We start from the raw sequence: 18,476 nt of genomic DNA on the forward strand, positions 1-18,476 counted from the left end.
TATTCTGGCTAAAGTTTAGGATCCGGGTACATAACCCAAGCAGCCTTGGACCTGATAACAATGACATTTTGGGCTGGTCTCCCAGCTCAAGAACAATTTGCCTTGGCCAAGGCTTAATACTCAAATCAACCTCCCCACCATCTAGAGTCTGCAATGCAACTGAGGGGGAAAACAAGGGGGAAAGCTGCAAGGTGGCCGCCCACCAGTATGCAGCAATGCTATTTCCCCAATAGGCCTCTCACAAAAACAATAAATTTGACAACCCACAAAAATTGGATATCAAAAAAACATCTTTGAAGAATTCCTCAATTGCCAAAGTAATGTCCAAATTGAATGAATCAAAACCCAGGTTATTTAGATGAACTCAGTCTGTGTTATAAAAGTCTTTATCAGGCTCATCTATATCTTGTGTTCAATCCCTTGGGAGCCAATCTGGTTAGCTGCGCTGAGCCACTCTGTGATTAAAAAAATCACCTGGAAATTTTTACTGCTATGCTCTTCCTGGCTCCTTGCCACTGGAGCTGAGGCACAATCAAGAACCAGAACAAAACTATATTGGGATACAACAAACAAAGTCTGTGGAGATCTAACAAGATTCTTGCTAATAAAATTTTCTTAGTGGCTATAATTAGATCATTCCCTACAAGATGAATAAAAACACTTTCTGTAAACTACTGTGTGCTTAAAAGTGACATCAAACCTCATAGAACTGGATCCATGACAGCCAAGAGAAAAACAAAATGATCAACTACCCAATGACTATGCTCTAAAGACCCTTCATGTCCAGACAGATGAGGTAATGCTTGAAAGGCTGATGTTTGAAAGAAGGAAAGTCTCAAGATCCACAGAAATTGCTTTCCTGCAATATAAATGCATGGTATTATTACCTGATATAAGACAAAAAGGTATCAGACAATCATCTTCCCTTTCTTTTCAGCACTTTGCTGGAATGACCTTCCATTGCTACATCATTGTATGCCCTATGTGAAAGGAATATGATGAGTATCCCTGTGCAGCTATGCCTTGACATGAAAGGGCTTTAGTTAAGAATGGGTTAGCCGCAGCTAAACCGAAGAGCCTACCACTAGTTGAACTAAAGACAAGACCACCTCTCCTTGCACTGGGGAGTATATTATACAATACTTTCAACCAGTGAACACAGCAAATAGCTAGTATATTAGATTTGTCCAAATGTACTTGATGTCCTTTGCCCAACTGATCAGACTTGGACCTACCCAGCCATATCAAAACAAATCCCCTGTGGATGACAGCATCTTCATAGTACAGTGAGTTTAACAACTCACTTGCATGGAAAGCCCCAGCATACAAACATGTGAACAAGGTTGCCCAATTGGTAAAGGTATAAAAATCAACAGATGAGAGAAAGAGACCCCTGATTATAATACATAGGAGGTGGTGGCCTATCAGTTTTCTAAGATCTTTTGAAGTCCCTCCCTTTAAGAATTTTATTTGTTACCCACTGACTAGAGTAATCTGTCAACACCAGCAAATGTTTTAGCCAGCCTAAAGCTACAGAATGTATGCTCAGTGTATTGGGTGCATCTCCCTTGCAACATCAGTGTAACAAAAATTGGGCCACCAATGTTAGACCCCAGCATCTGAGGTTTACACTGATGATGAATAAGTTTGCCTAGTATTCTGAGCCCCAGAATGGGCCACTAGTGATCTAGCTATCCTCTAATTATTCAGACTTCCAGAGGAATGTATGTCCCCAGTGGCTCTGTCTCCATGGCCAACTGGCAAAACTTGGTAAACTGATAATTGGACAGACTGTCATCTATTCCATTGGCACAAACTGCTATGTGAGTGCTAGAAAAAATTAACTAGTAACTAGTAACCTGGTGACAGAATGTACACATTTGTTCAAGACACAAACTACCTTGATGCTGTCTGAGCAAAAGGAAATTCTGCTATTTTGCAAATGATTCCTCCATACCAAAGTAGCCACCCATATGGGAAAATCCTTAGGAAGGTGATATCTTTAAACTACTATGAGGTTGTCTGAGCAAAAGTAAGTTCTCCTATTTTGCGAATGATTCCTCCATTCCAAAGTAGCTACCCATATGGGAAAACTCTGTAGGAAGGTGATATCTTTGTTGCTTTTATCAGACCAGGGCTTAAGCCATTCAGCATCAAACCAGTTCCCTTGAAAGTATGCAGCCATTCCATTGCCTGCTGGCACATTTGTGAATAGCTTCACTTATCTAGATGAGAACCAAGGCAATTGCCAAAGTGTCACTCCATTTAAGAGGATCAAAAGGGGGGTCTATATCAAAATTCTGAAGAGGTAAAATGCCGAACGTGAAAACATCGAACCCAAAAAATTGAATGGTGAAAATAGTGAAGCCCCAGAACATCGAAATCTTACTTATGGCAAGATTTTGGTGGGCCGTTCTGTGGCTTCGCTATTTCCTCCACTGTGGTGCGAGAGTTACAGACCTTAGGGTTAGGGTGCGGGTTAAGGTAAGTGGAAAGTTAGTAATGTATGTATGGTGTAGTGTAGGGTTGTGCTTTGTTAACTGTATGTGTGTGTATTAATTAGTTTGTTTGTGTATAGATTCGTAGGGTATGTCTGCGATAGTTATGAACCTTAGGGTTAGGGTGCGAGTTAAGGTAAGTGGATAGTTAGTAATGTATGTGTGGTTTAGTGTGGGGTTGGGTTTTGTTAGCTGTATGTGTGTGGTTTATTTATTTTTGTGTGCTTGTGTTGTGTGTATGTTTCTCGGAATAGCAAATTTTTTTCCCTGGTAAACAATTTCATATTCTGAGCGTTCGGTGTTTTCAATATTCGAAATTCCAAGTTCGAACATATGGTGTTCGACATTTTGGAATTTCGAATATGTGATATAGAGCCATCAAAAAGGTATACCAGAGGTGAAGATTTTCCTTAACTCTGTGTGTTAGATGCACCTAGTGGTGTTTAGGTTTATTACCCCATGATAAGTTGGATATAGAACAGAAAATAGTCCTGCCTGGAGAAATAGGCTTGCAAGCAAAGTTCAATAACCCACGGAGCTGCATAACACCTTACAGGCCTCCAAGAAATTCATAACCGAGTACCTGAGTTGCTCCAATTTTCTCATTGGGGCCTTAAATGACTTTGATGGAATGTCAGCTAATAACACAAGGAATGTCAGTGTCTGACTTGACCCTTCTGAGTTATCTTAGGCCAACGGTACCCCAAACAAGAACAGAGCTCCCTGAATATTGACATCTTTCCAGTGGCCCCTTTCCTGCACTTCTCTACTATCAGAAAATCATCAGGATAGTGAACCGTTGATTGACGGGGTGTCCTTTTCTGTCACCACCAATGTTGGGCTGAACTAAAAGTTTCAAAATTTGAATTAGCCACCAAACATCCCATGGGCATTGTCATATCAATGAAAATTGCCTGTCAAACTAGAAGCCTAACAAGGGACAGTCTTCTGCTAATGGGAATGTATTTATATATTTGTTTACCAGGATATTGCACTGATCAGTAATGACCAGTTCCAGACTCGGGACAAAATGCCAACTGGTTGTCTAGTTTACACAGCTGAGGATCACAGCAATGCAAAATGACCTCAACCACTTGTTCCAGTGAAGCATAGTGAACTTTAGGTTGGTTCTTTCCAATGAATTCATTGACTGAGGAACCCATAGGGTAAGAAAGGTCATGAATCACCTTCTTTCTCTTCAGGGACCAAATCTATAGGAGAAATTTTGAAAGTAGGCCAGAGAGGGTACAAAAAGGAGCCAATGTCCCTGCCTGCTAGAACTTCTTTCTCAGTTAATCTGGATGTTATGTGTTCATGGCCCTTGATAGAAGAAAGATTTATAACTATGTTACAATCCCATGGAACTGAATACCCATTTTCAAAACTCTTTTCAAAACCGTTATTGATAAATGAGGCAATATTAATGTTAGGGTAATCTAATAGTAATTGAAGAAATGTATCTATTTTGATCAGGGAGTGGGAATGATGAAAGCAAGCTTGCCCCTTCACCATGATAAATCTCTGGCCATGAAAAAGTTTTTTACTCTTGCCCAGGTTATGATGCTGCAAGGCTAGACTACTTTCTCGAGGGAGAAATGTATTGGCATATGTGGAATGACTTGTTTATACCTGCATCTAACTGATGGGTGAACCTTCCTGCATGAGGAGCATAAATAGGCAAATTTACAAGTTGGCCAAATAACCCTTCCCATTGTTGAATGCCCAACAAAATTTTCTTTCTTCTGAGCTTCTAAATGAAAATTCCTTCTCAGGAATATTAAGCCTATCTAACATGATGCTCAGACAGATATCTGTATGTCTTTGCTCTGACCTGATTGTCATGTCCTTGGCCTTAATGTCTGAAATCTCTGATCAATTAATGACCAGGCCATGGTGAGACTCTCTAATCACCAAAAATATGCTAGTAGCAGTAATACCTGACTAGGATCCTTTCCAGTGATCATGCCCATGAATACTTCAAAGCCAGCAGCCTATGTGACCCAGGTCCTAGTCAATGCCTTGAAAATGGCTTTGTTTCCCCAATAGCTGCTAGACTTGCCTTTAAGTCTTTAGCACTGAGGTTGTCAGCATCTACTATATGAGGAATGCCCACTGTGTCAACTAAATCAAAGATGTCAACAAAATCCTCTCTAAGGATTTTCTACTTGTTGTTCACCAAAATATGATCCATGATGTGTGAACCTGGAGGTAAGTGCTTGTACCTTTTATAATAGTGATGGGAGGTAAAAACTGTGTGATGTTAAAATCTGGATCAGTGAAGGTGCTGTCCTTTGAAAGAGCAGGTGAGTAAACACCAGACTGTTGATTTGCTAATATGGATGCTGGGGTTTGGGCTAGGAAACCCCTCACTAGTAACTAGTACACAGTGGGAGGGTGGTTCCAAAATTCCTTTCAAAATCAGTATCAAATATCCTAGGCTTATCTTTATCCTGAATGGAATTAATAAACTCCTCCAGGTATTCTTCCTGCATTTTCACTCATCCAAGGTACCCCCCTTACATCATTATCTTTTGGATCAGCCAAGCCATTGGATAATGGAGTTGGATTCTCAAATAGAACTGGGGTATCTTTCTTAGCCCTTCTTCTGTACTTCTCAACAGGTGTGTCCTCAGGGACTGACTCATCCTAAGCAACTGATAAGACTCTTTTCCTGCTAATTGGACCTTGATCACGGGTTAGTGCCGCCTCCAAATCAAGAAATAGACCTTGAGCTGCTTGTGTTATATTTTGTCATCTGTCTTTCAACAGCTGTAGTGACGAAGGACCTATAAGTAAAACTGACAAATTAGAACATAATCCAACAACCTTCTGCTCTTAATACCCTGATAACCATGGACTGGCAGTACCCATGATGTCCAAGAAGGGAAAAGAAAAACAAAACTACCTAAACAAAGCCCTCTCCTTGCTATAGTTAGGAAAAATAAATCCATAAAATCTTGCCTTAACTATTTTACACAAATATTAGCATATAAATATTTATTTTATGCGTAACAAATATAACGACTGTCCTTCTAGAATTCTTGTGTGAACAACACATAAATGATAATCTGCATACAGCTAATGGTTCGTCAATTATACTCAGCTTACTTTCCTAATAATGAGACTATTAAATGAACTATGGACAGTAGATGATGCCAAATTACTATTAATCAAAGTGATTACTTTGATCACATCTGCATAAAGAGCCTACCGCTGGAAATTAGGGGTGCCTTGCTGCAGCAGCATTCCAGAGTGTATCTATAACCATACTTCTTACAGCCACTGAGTTTCAGGGATATTCCTAATTTTGACTAAAATTTAAGCTCTGGTGAAACACACTTTAGAACTAAATACAGTAACTGCAGTTACTGACATCACTTATTTACCATTTTAAATCTGTGGCCATGAAAAAGTTTCTTACAGTTACCAAGGTTATCATGCTGCAAGGTTAGTCTACTTTGTTGAGAGAGAAATGTGTTGCCGTATGTGGAGTGACCTGACTTATACCAGCATTTAACTGCTGGGTCAGCATTCCCGCACAAAGAACATACATATGCAACTGATATTCCCCTCCTACCAATGTTTGACTCCCACAACACAAAGCTCAACAAAAACCCAGGAATGTCTGTGAAATAATTGTGAAATAATTCAGAATTATTCGCTGTCATTAACTCTTGTCCCTGCTTAGTTGAAAGCTAAGTCAAGAACTCCATTTTATACATACATCCTTTCTGAAACATCAAGCTTCATTTGCCAACCTAGTAAGAATTCAAGTCACTATAACTGCTTCTGGAAGGCAATCCAGTCTCTAACACAAAAACTGAGACAAACTCAGCAATCTTCCAAACTGGACTGAAAGGAAGAAAAGCAATGTTAAAAGGAGACAACTCAGCAACCATCCAAGAAAACAAAGGAAGATGCCAAGAGTGATCATCCAGGCTTTCCAAAATTTGTAACAGCCCATGTACAAGCCTGTCACACACCACCAATCCACCCCAGAGAGATAAGCTCCTCTGGTGCACCACCAGTGTCTTTAATTTTAATTTTAATTTTACTTTAGATAGGAAAGAAGTAAGCATTCTGTTGAGTGTGGCCACAATTTACATGCTGTAAAACAAAACACGTAACACAACAGAGGTGAGCACAGTAGTTATTAGTGCCAAAATAATGCAAGAGACTTACTTTATTTCAGGAAACCATGAAAACACACTAACAAGCCTACAAAGAAAGGCTATTGGTCAACAAAGTTAGCATTTGACCAAAGAAACCAATACAGCTCAGGTCCTTACCTGAATGGCCACTGACAAACGGCCCCATCCTATATTAAGGAGTCTAATACCAACAACAATCCTGGGAGCTGCTGCTGCTGCTGAAATTGAGCCTCAGCTTCCATGTAACTCCCTATAAGAAGATATGGGGTTACTGTTCTGCTCCCTTCTCAGCTTGAAGACAGACAGGCTTATAGGTTAGCCATCCATGTAATAATTGGAAGATAGATACACTCCTATATTTTCAGCTTGCATTAAAGGAAGTATTAACAAAATATGACAGTCGGTGTTTTACTGTTTCATTGCTTACTAAATTAAACCATATTTCAAATATGAATAAATCTTTAATGAAATAAGGAAATATACTAAGCAAGTGCAACAGTAACTGCAGAGTAGTTCTAATAATCATATCAAAAATATCAAGAAAAAATAAATTCAGAGAGGTAAACAACCATGCTGTTGTGTGTTCTCTGTGCAACTGAAGAGTAAATAGAATAAACTGTTCAGCAAAACAGGAAACTAACAAGACTGACTGGTGGTGCCGGTAGGTATGAATAAAAACCTTTCCATTTAACAAAAAAGAAATGTCAAGTAATAAATGTTTTCTGTCTTTGACTGGTGTTTGTTACTATACATAACTGCAGGCAGATTTTTACACAAAGGTAATACAAGAACTGAAGTGCTTTCTGTACAGTATTGCAGCCAAATTCGCATCAGGCAGAAATTTCAAACGGATTACTATTTCTTAGGTTAAATGATGTTTATCTTTATGTAAGAATTTATTGGCTCCATTTTTTTCTTTGACCTTCTTTATTTTTCTTATTTTAATTTTGCATTCATTTGTCCATATTTATTTTCCTTCTCTCTCATTTCTGCTCATTTTTCTAGAGGTCCAGAATCCTTACTGCAGCTCAACTGTATACCTCCCAGGTTAGGGAACATACACCCTCTACCTATCCACAGATGTCCTCACAGGGTCAAGGCAGTGGCACCAGCCCTGTAATCACCTTGGCAAATGGCAGACTGGCAGGCCTCATTGAACATTGGTTTCTGGACTTGGTTGAGGACATGGTGGAGCAGGTAGTGGACAGCCATCTTCACCCAGTCCAAGAATCTCTTTAGGCAGTCGAAGACGCATTGCCCAGTTGTCATTGACCACGACACCATCACAAGCCTCTGCCCCCTAAACATCAGGTCTTCCACTACAACATCATCAAAAAATGGAAGAAACAAGAACTTTATTGCATGTGGCCCCAATGTAAGTGCTGTAAAGCAAAACACATAACAGACAGAGGTGACCTTGTCTGAGGTCGTGTGGACTTGGGATTCTTGTAGATCTAGGCTCCTCTTCACATCCCTCCTTCCGTTATCTTCTCTCCCATACCCTCTAACCTTTTTCCCACACAAACTTCCCTATTACATATAAAAGGAATTGACAAAACAGGAGGTTCTGTCCCCTAACAAAAACACAGCACCCCTCCTCTCCCACCTCCTCCAGACAACCCACTTTATGTTTTCCTTCTGTGTTCCCCTCTCTGTTATGTCTTCCCTTTTTAATTTTTACTATCTTCCCCTTTCCATTCTTTAATGCAATCACCTTGATTATAATGGTGACCACCCCTATATAAAACATATTAAACACCCTTTATTTCTTAGAATATTAGTAATAAAAGCTGCGCTGTCCACTGCTTGTCTTGTCTTTCCAGCATGGCTGCACATAGCTGCATTCATCTTAATTACCTAAGTATGTATAAAATCAAACAAATCCTAAGGTTTTCCAGTAGTCCTTTCCACATACTTAAGAATTAACTTCATGTACATTGTTATTTTGCTATAAGTGGGCATGATTCCTAAAATGAATAACCTGGCTTACTGAATTTGTATATTTGCATAGCAATGCTCTTCACAGATAACAGCTAAACAAGTGAAAAATGACAGACAATGAATACCATTCTATGTACTCACACACACACACACACACACACACACACACACACACACACACACACACACACACACACACACACATATATATATATATATATATATATATATATATGTATATATATTTTACGCCAAAACCACAAAAAAGAAATCCAAACCAAGTAACTAAAACACTGCTGATGAGGGAAAGAAAACGGACACCACAATCTGAATTTTAATGTTTTCGTTCAATTTAATGCTACTGAACTTCTTCAGAAACACACCCAGATGTTTCACAGAGTATAAATACCTATCAAAGGCATCACATGTAATGAATAACCAATGAAAATGCATTTTCAATTTACTAAAATAATAATATAACCATTACTTGTAAAATGTATATGCGCATATCATACACTATAAATCACAAATTTGTATAATCCACTACTTACAAAAAATAATAATTCCTACATATGTATAACAATTGTAAAACAATTATACATCAATTGTAAATTTTACATTATAAAACATACACTAAAATCTTTGTGCCTGTAAAAAACATTTGATGTTGATCATATCATTTAAACCCGGAAGCTGGTCAGCTTTTAACATGATCAGACAAAATATATACTTTCAAACTCATAATTTTGACGAATTGTAGCTACGATGAGCTGTGACTCCATAAATCATTAGGAAACCCCATCATATGCATCATAATTAACGTTTAAAGTACGCATGCTTGAGCTAAAATATTGAACTGTGGTAATTCAAAGTCATGTAGTACAATATGTCAGCATGCCAACAGGTGCATAAAAAGAGTTTCTCCAAATTAATGTGTAATGGCATGCAGATGAAGTAGCATAGACCAGTGAGTGCAGAGTGCCATGCAAGTGAGGATCTGCAAAAGGATTCCAGACAAGTCATCTAAAATATAGCTACTTGCATATGGGTATGAAGACAAAAAGCACATCAATAGTTCTAACACTGCAGAAATGAGCTTTGTGCAGTAACATTTAATTAGCACAACTAGTGGCCACAAAGGGGCAAGACATGGCTTTATGTGGCAACTTAAGTGATATTGTCAAAGAGTGGTATTGCATCAGCTGACAGACCAGCAGATACTGGAGTACATTACATATTTTAGACAGGTGCTGGCTGACTTCAATAGCCTATAAACTTTAAGTGGAGGACTGCATGCACTTTCTGTAGTGCTGGATACTATGGTATGTGCAGCTGTTTCTATTTTAGCTACAGCAATAACAGGAACCTTTCAGTGACAAACAGGGGACACATTAGGTATCTTACAAGTATCAGTTTATAGAATACTCAACATGCTCCTCAGTACATCAATGCCATAAGTGGATGAGCACATCTGCAGGGGAGAGACCAACCAACATACATGGATTATATACTATCACCCACTTACTTGTAGTGCTAAGAGCTAAAGATTGCATCCACGTGTTGATAAAAGCTCCATCTGGTGTCCATGCACAGTGTTACATTAACAGAAGGAACTGCTATTCTATAAACTGACAGTGTAGAATGCACATGTGCTCAAAACCATGTGACTGCACAACACTTCATCGTACCCATGATGCCCACATATGGCATAAAAATTATTTGTATTCTTACTTTCAGCATGATGACATTCCACTGTGCCAGCTAATAAATAAGTTCAAGCAGATCAGTACACCCAGAAAGCACATTGATACAGCATATCCAATGGAGCCCTGGATGATGACTATATAGAACTCACAAAGCATGGCAGAACAACAATATAACACACTTATGCCCAAACTAGAAATATCATAGACTATGTGTTTGGCCTGCCAAAATCCTAATACCAATGCCTAGACACAACTGCTACCATGGCCTTTTAGCGGTCTGTAACACACTGCATGCTTCATGATATGATAATCAGGTAGCAGACAGTTCAGCAAGCATTACCATGACTCCTTCCCACCTGCATCATCAAGATCCATCTCACCCAATAGAACATCATTCTGCAGCAAAGAATGATGGTGACAGACAACAATGCACAGCCACACCACACCTCATAGTTGTCATTATGCTCCATATACAACACTGGAAGTAAAATGATAATATCTGTTCTGCCTCCATGGGCCCAGAAAAGTAGACAGTGGCAGTGCTATGTCTTGCGGAGCAATATGGTGCAAGCAATGTTTTCTACAGGCTATGTAGGGCAGTGTACAACTGAGTTACACTGCGTTTTAGACATCTCCACATTCACACTCAGGAGGAAGGGCATCAAGGTTTCCAGCTGTCATCCATTTGTACAGCTGTTTAGGGACAATTGGCTGTCTTCACTATCAGGTGATAGAGGGGCCACCAGTGAATGGAACCAGAGATATGGGTCATAAGGAGGGGTCATCAATGTCTTAGATGATCTCCTCAATTGACCATATGGATTATCCACTATAGGCATTTGCTGTAAGATGTAGTATGATAGTGATTTATTGGGGGAGGCACTGCACATACATTCACTAAGGTCACAGTGATGGCTGGACATAGTTGGCATAGCTGAATGCCCCCTCGGGTACAGACATGGTGGAATTGGTAGAACGAGATCTGCAAAGCATGTGCACATGAGGTTCTCATCCTTGTAGGCTATGTGCTACAACTGTGGTTAGTGTAGGGTAGGGAATGGCAACAGAGCTAATGTAGCAGGTGCCAAATGTGTTCCCCTGTGATAATCTTCCCATGCAACCTTTGTGGACATAGACACTGCAATAACTGTGGGCAACACTGAGGCACAGTCATTTGATAGAGGCACTGGATAACATTTGCATGATGGTGGCCATGGATCCCACATGTGCCACATCAATGAAAGCATGGCATTGTTCCTAGACTCCATGCTTTGACAGCTGTAGGGAATATCCTACTGGAGGTCTCATGCCTTGCAAATCATCTTCAGGTTGGTATGTGTAGCTGTGGCATGTGACTGAACTGCATCATTCTGCATCTGTTGATTGATGCCTAGAATCATCTGTATATCTAGACCAGGCTGTGATAGTGGCCACCAACTTGAACCATTGGTGGCCCACTGCATGGTAGGGGCTTGCTTGTCAAATATGGTACACTGCTCTGCATGATGTAACCCACCTATTAACCACAGTGACACCCAAAAGGCACAACAAGGAAGCCAGGTGACACCACATTAAACATAAAAAAAACCTCCCGTGAGCAGCTGTTAATTTGGTTGAGTGTAAAAAACATCAACAATGAAAAAATCAAAGAGAATTTTAATGATCTAAGCGCTTTTGTTTCTTCTCGTTTGACCAGGATTTCATCAGAGATATAACCAAATGCACTTACATTACTGCCTTATATAAAAAAAGCAATTAAGCATAATTTAAATCTTAAAGGAACATCCACCTAAAACGGTATGCAGAAATTCATTGAATAGGCACAAATTACTAAACATTCACATGTTGCATGTATATATATGGTATAAATGAGCACAGCACAATCACCCCCATATTGAAATTAAAGGCATTACAAAGGAATAAAATTATATGACGTAGTGACATCATTATATTTTGCTTTGACATAATTTTGGACCTCTTTCATGCCATTATTTATCTTTTTGTCATCCTTTTATTATATTTTCATTGTATTTCATATAATATACATATAATATATTCTTTTAACATTTTTAAATATATTTCCTCCTAATGCCTGGCATTCATACTTACTGTTTCATAATATCATATTCATTAACATCTTATATATATATTTTAACATTATATTTGTCATGATTCAATGAAGGTATATACAAATGTTGTTCACATATTCTGTATAAATTTTATTGAGGTTATTAATATCAATAATAAAATATTCAATTTATGAGATTTAACATACATTCAATATATATAACATACATACCTTTTAATATCTTATAATACATATATACACTTTTTATAATTATTATTTAACATTATATTTGTCATGATTCAATGAAGGTATATACAAATGTTGTTCACATATTCTGTATAAATTTTATTGAGGTTATCAATATCAATAATAGAATATTTAATTTATGAGATTTAACATAGATTTAATATATATAACATACATACCTTTTAATATCTTATAATACATATATTTTTATGTATTTTTTTTCTTTGTTTTATGTTTTTTAAGGAAGTTGATTGAATTAATTGTGAGCAGGTGTTTTTAATTTAGCATTAAACTGAAATTAGTAATGGTATAAAAGGAAGTGATATCAGTGTTTTGTGATGGTCTGAAGACGTTTAACAGGAGTTAAGCGAAAAGTGATTCACATTTGTTGTTTTTTTGGTTCATTAAAGTTCCGTTTTGTGATACAATCTGTATTTGCGTTCTTCGGCTTGGAGGCTCCTCGTTTCTTGGGTTTGTTGTGCCAGTAGTGGTTTGCAAGTTATTGTTTGTCAGCATGTATATATATGAACAAATATACGGATATAAAAAACATATATTAATACATTCATAAAATAAATTAATTAAAATTTGACCTTGTCGGCAATTGGCATTTTGAGTGCTGACTTTTCAATAGGGAGCCTGGGCAGCATGTGTGTACATGTGTGACAGAGAGTTATATTTTGTTGAATATGGTCCATGCATAATCCTGGAGCAATGGTAAAACAATTTCTTAACAGAATGCATCACATTTAAGAAGACAGCTCTGCAGCCTGCACAGCAAGCAATATGAATATGGATTTTTATTATTTTAGTAATCAAGTTAGAGAAATGAGTAGTAAATGTCTGTTACAATGAGCAAAATGTAAAGTGGCATGCATGTGGATACCATAGGAAAGAAAAAACGTGTGCACATATGCTAATTGCTATTGATCTGGAGTCAAGAATGGGTTAGCAAGATAGGATGAAGCAGCTGGCAAGCAGGTCTCCTGTCTGATATAGGATGTAGGGGGAAACATTGCCACTGGAACCTCTAACAGAGATCAGGAACCTCACAGTTAGCCAGTTATGGGGAATGACAGGATGTTGCAATATCATTGCCATACCTCTTCCCAAGCTAGGAATTCTGACGGTCCGCACACATGATGGCTCTTGGTGCCATGTCTCATATCTACTCATCGGGACTACAAATGTAAAGCACAAAGTTTGGTTCTCTGAATAAGCAGGAAACCCACATGATCATAGTGTCATTTTTGGGGTCACCTGAAAGGAGAGATTGGGAAGGTTCAGGATAAGCAGCAATAGTAACCAGGGAACAGGCAGGAGGCTAAGCAGGCTACATGAGGAAAAAAGTAAAAGAAGAAAGGCATTTATAGTTATTTAAAAGACAGAATGTTTAAAAACTGTGAATATGCATATGATATTAAGTAGAAGTTATAGGGTGGTAGCTGATGAAAAATAAGATGCTTATGACTTCCATACAACTGTATAACAAGCATAGATATTGAATTATGTTATTAAAAACTAAATTATTTGATGTGACAGATAGATGGGTCAAAGTCAAAGAAAACTTTATTGTCATTCAGAACTACACAGCAGTGTAGCTGAATGAAATTACAATCCTTCATTCTCAATGTAGGAAACAGTTGCACATATAGACAAAAAAAATTAAGATATCAAAGTAGAATTTTAATAAGTAGCAATTTGTAAATAAAGTACGACAGCAGTGACCCACACCCATCCCACAACAGGAGACAAGGAAATCTTGGAACAATATGAAGGTAATATTGTCAAAGTAAAATTGAAACAATAGCAGCATGTCTATGATTAGATTGAATTATTGCAGAGTTTGTATATTGCACTTTGCAGTCCTTCAGTGTGTAGGTGAGCTACATTAGTATTGCACTTAGTTATTGCACATCCATAAAATAAGCCCCTTGATAGGCTAGTTATGTAACAGATGTCATGGTTCATTTTTCCCAAGAGTTCAACAGTCTAATGGAGAGTGGAAAGAAACTGTTATTTAGTCTAGTGGTCTTACAATGCAGGCTTCTGTATCTCCTGCCTGAGGACAGGTGAGTGTACAGACCATTAGCAGGATGTGTGGGATCGCTGGAAATCTTTTTGGCCCTGTCAATGCACCGGCATTTATGTAAATCCTCCAGAGGTGTAAGGGAGGTGCCAATGATTCTTTCTGGTAATCTTACAACTCTCTTGAGAGCCTTCCGATCCTGATTGTTACAGCTGCCATACCAGACTACAATGCTGCTGGACTGGGCACTTTCAATAGTGCCCATATAAAAGGTCTGAAGTATGGAGCTTGGTAATTTTCCCTTCCTAAGTTTCCTTGGAAAGTGCAAGTGTTGCTGAACTTTTTTGTCTGTGCTGGTTACATGGACTGATCAGGATACATTCTCTGTGATATGAACACCCAAGAACTTTGTACTCTTGACCTTTTCCACTGTCATCCCTTTCATCACTAGAGGTTTGTGTCGTACTTGAGATCTTCTGAAATCAACAATCAGCTCCTTTGTTTTGCTGACATTCAATGCTAGACTGTTGCTGTCACAGCAGACCAGTAGTTGATCAATCGCTTTCCTGTAGGCCTGCTCTTCTCTGTCTTTGACCAGGCCTATAACAGTGGTGTCATCCGCTAATATGACAATTCTATTAATTTCATGTGTGGCCATGCAGTCATGTGTCAGCAGAGTGAAAAGTAGAGGGCTTAAGACACACCGCTGTGGTACTCCTGTGTTCAGGATGATACTTCCAGAGCTGTTGTCTCCCACATGAACCTTTTGAGGCCTTTCATTAAGGAAGCTCAGAATCCAATTGCATAAATGAGAGTCCATGCCCAGTGGAAGGAGCTTCGATATCAGATTCTGAGGGATGTCAGTGGTGAAGGCAGAACTGAAATTGATGAGTAGCAGTCTTGCATAGCAGTTTTTGCCTTCTAAGTGAGTCAGTGTTTCATGGAGAGCTAGTGAGATGGCATCCCCGGTACTGCGGTTTGTCCTGTATACAAATTGCAGTGTGTCCAGTGTCACAGGTAAGGTTGAGGCTATATGATCTTTGACCAGCCTCCCCAGGCACTTCATTACCATTGAGGTTAAAGCAACTGGTAGTTAGTCATTCAGAGTTGTTGGCTGTGGTTTCTTGGTTAGAGGAATGATAGTCATCTCCTTGAAGCATTTCTGAACACTGGCTAGACGGAGTGAGGTGTTGAAGATGTCAGTGAGTACTGAAACCATTTCCACTGCACATTCCATTAGTACCCTACCCATTGTTGTCAGGGCCAGCTGCTTTCTTTGGGTTGACACATTTTAGGGTTCTGGTGACATCGATTGTATTGAAGCTCAGCACCACTGCATTCTTGTGTTCAGGGATTCTGCCTGCTGTTGTTTTGTTGTCGGCATCAAACCTACTGAAGAATGTGTTCAGTTGGTTAAGAAACTTGATACTATCATCACGTGAAGTTGATGTAGGCTTGTAGTCAGTAATGGTTTGAATTCCTTTCCATAGTTGCCTGGTATCCTTCTGGTCCTTGAAGTAACTTTCGATTTTTCTGTCATAGGATCTTTTCGCCTCTTTGATACTTTTGTTCAGTTTGGCTCTGGCCACACTTAAAGCTTCCATATCTTGGGATTTGAAAGCTACATTTCTTACTTTCAAGAGCTCATACACCTCACTAGTTAGCCAAGGTTTTTGATTTGCCCATATGGTGATGAGTTTGGTGTTGGTTACATCTTCCACACACTTAGAAATGTAAACTGTGACCAACTCAGTGTATGTGTCCAAGTCAGCATGGTTGTTTGTCACAGCAGCCTCTCTAAACACTGACCAGTCTGTACAGTTAAAGCAGTCTTGTAGAGATGAGATTGCTCCCCCAGGAGAGATCTTTATTTGTTTTCTAGCCAGTGTACTGGTTTACTCTATAGATTTATAAGCTGAAACCAGCATGATGGCTACGTGGTTAGAGCTCCCTAGATGTGGATAAGGTTTTGCTTTATATGCACCTTTGATGTTAGTGTAGACCTTATCCAGTACATTTACTCCCTTGTGGCAAAGTTTACATGCTGGTGGTAGTGAGGTAATACAGTCTTTAGATTAGCCTGATTGAACTGGTGGTCAGACTGGGCCAAAATGATCTATTTTCAACCATAACCTTTTTACAATAATACTGAGTAAAAATATTATTCAAGTCTTTACAATGATCGTAGGTGGAATTGCAGGTAGGCCTCAGTATTTGAATGCAAATTTTACAAGGGAAATGGTTGAGCAGTGAGTCTAAGATCCAGCTACTACTCATGTTATATACCCTGATTCCATATGCTTTGATAAAAATGTTTCTCTTGTCTGTAAGCATTTCTTGTCATGTCACTCGGTGATTCATTGCTTCTAGGATTCAAGCTGTCCTGTGGTGATGTTTTATAACAAAAGAAACAGATGTCTGCATATAACTTCAATATATATCTGTGTGTGTGTGTGTGTGTGTGTGTGTGTGTGTGTGTGTGTGTGTGTGTGTGTGTGTATATATATATATATATATATATATATATATATATACAAGCAAGGTGTGTGTGTGTGTGTGTGTGTGTGTGTGTGTGTGTGTGTGTGTGTGTGTGTGTGTGTGTGTATATATATATATATATATCTTTATATATATGTATGTATATATATATATATATATATATATTTATATATATATATATATATATATATATATATATATATATATATATATATATATATATATATATATACACACACACATATATATCTATAGATATATTCTATGGAAAATGGGCAGGGCTATGACAGAAAATGATCATTACACAGAAAATTTCAGGAACTGTTATTATAAAATTAATTAGTCCAGCTTATACAAATATATATCAACAGTCAACAGGGAAGGACAGTTTTGTAGCTGAGTGACATGACATCAAGTGATTATTGCATCCCACGAGAAAGTAAGTTTCGGTTAAGTGATTTTTTTAGAAGTTATGTGAGAGTGATATGTTCAACCAGTTGCATGAGATAAGTTATTACACCTGCTAAGGGTAGTTACTTAAATTAGTATAACTTTGATTCTAGTGGAGCTTTGGCGAGGTTGCAAAATTATACGGGTAAGATGAATACTTCATATTCTTCTGAAGCTTTGAAGCCACAAAGAGTCTTGGCTTGTGACTGCTTGAGACTATGAGATGTTCTTCTATATCACTGTTACAGTATTTTACATAGAATGGATCTCCACCGAGGGCAGCCTGATGCCTAGCCACTATGCAAAAGCCTAAAGATCTTGTATGCACCATATGTTACATCTATGCTCCTCACACAGAATGTAGGGCATAAAAGGGACTGACAGACACAACTACCCAGAACTTCTTTGCCACAGTTTGCTCACCATTTCCTGCCAATTGGTCTGAATACCTTGTTGCTGTACTGAATGTTTAGCAACACCAGATAAGTGCCCCATTGGGTTTGTTTGCTTTTTTTCTTTTTACTTTTCTTGGTGTTATATTTTTATTTTGCTTCCTAGAGTTCATGTCATTCAAGAAGGGAAAATGTCAGTGTGGGAGATAGATTCCCCATAAGGATCATCACGAACAGTGTCTTTTTTGTTTGGGTGCTTCCCATGACCATACATCTTGTAGTACCTGTAAGGCATTTGTCCCTAAAACACTCAGAAAAGCCATTTGTCTTCCCTGGCCATTTATCTTGAAAGCCAGTTGCTTAAACAGTTTGCTCAGGGTAACATGGCAGAATCCTTTAACCCTGAGATACTCCCGCTAGGTAATAAGAAGGCCAAGAAGTGTTGTCCAGATTCTTTAGCTTTCCAGCATCCACTGGCTGTCCCTCTAGAAGCTGG

The sequence above is a fragment of the Protopterus annectens genome, chromosome 5.part1 (genome assembly GCF_019279795.1).
Source record: "Protopterus annectens isolate FY-2018-M chromosome 5.part1, PAN1.0, whole genome shotgun sequence".
Taxonomy (NCBI): domain Eukaryota; kingdom Metazoa; phylum Chordata; order Ceratodontiformes; family Protopteridae; genus Protopterus; species Protopterus annectens.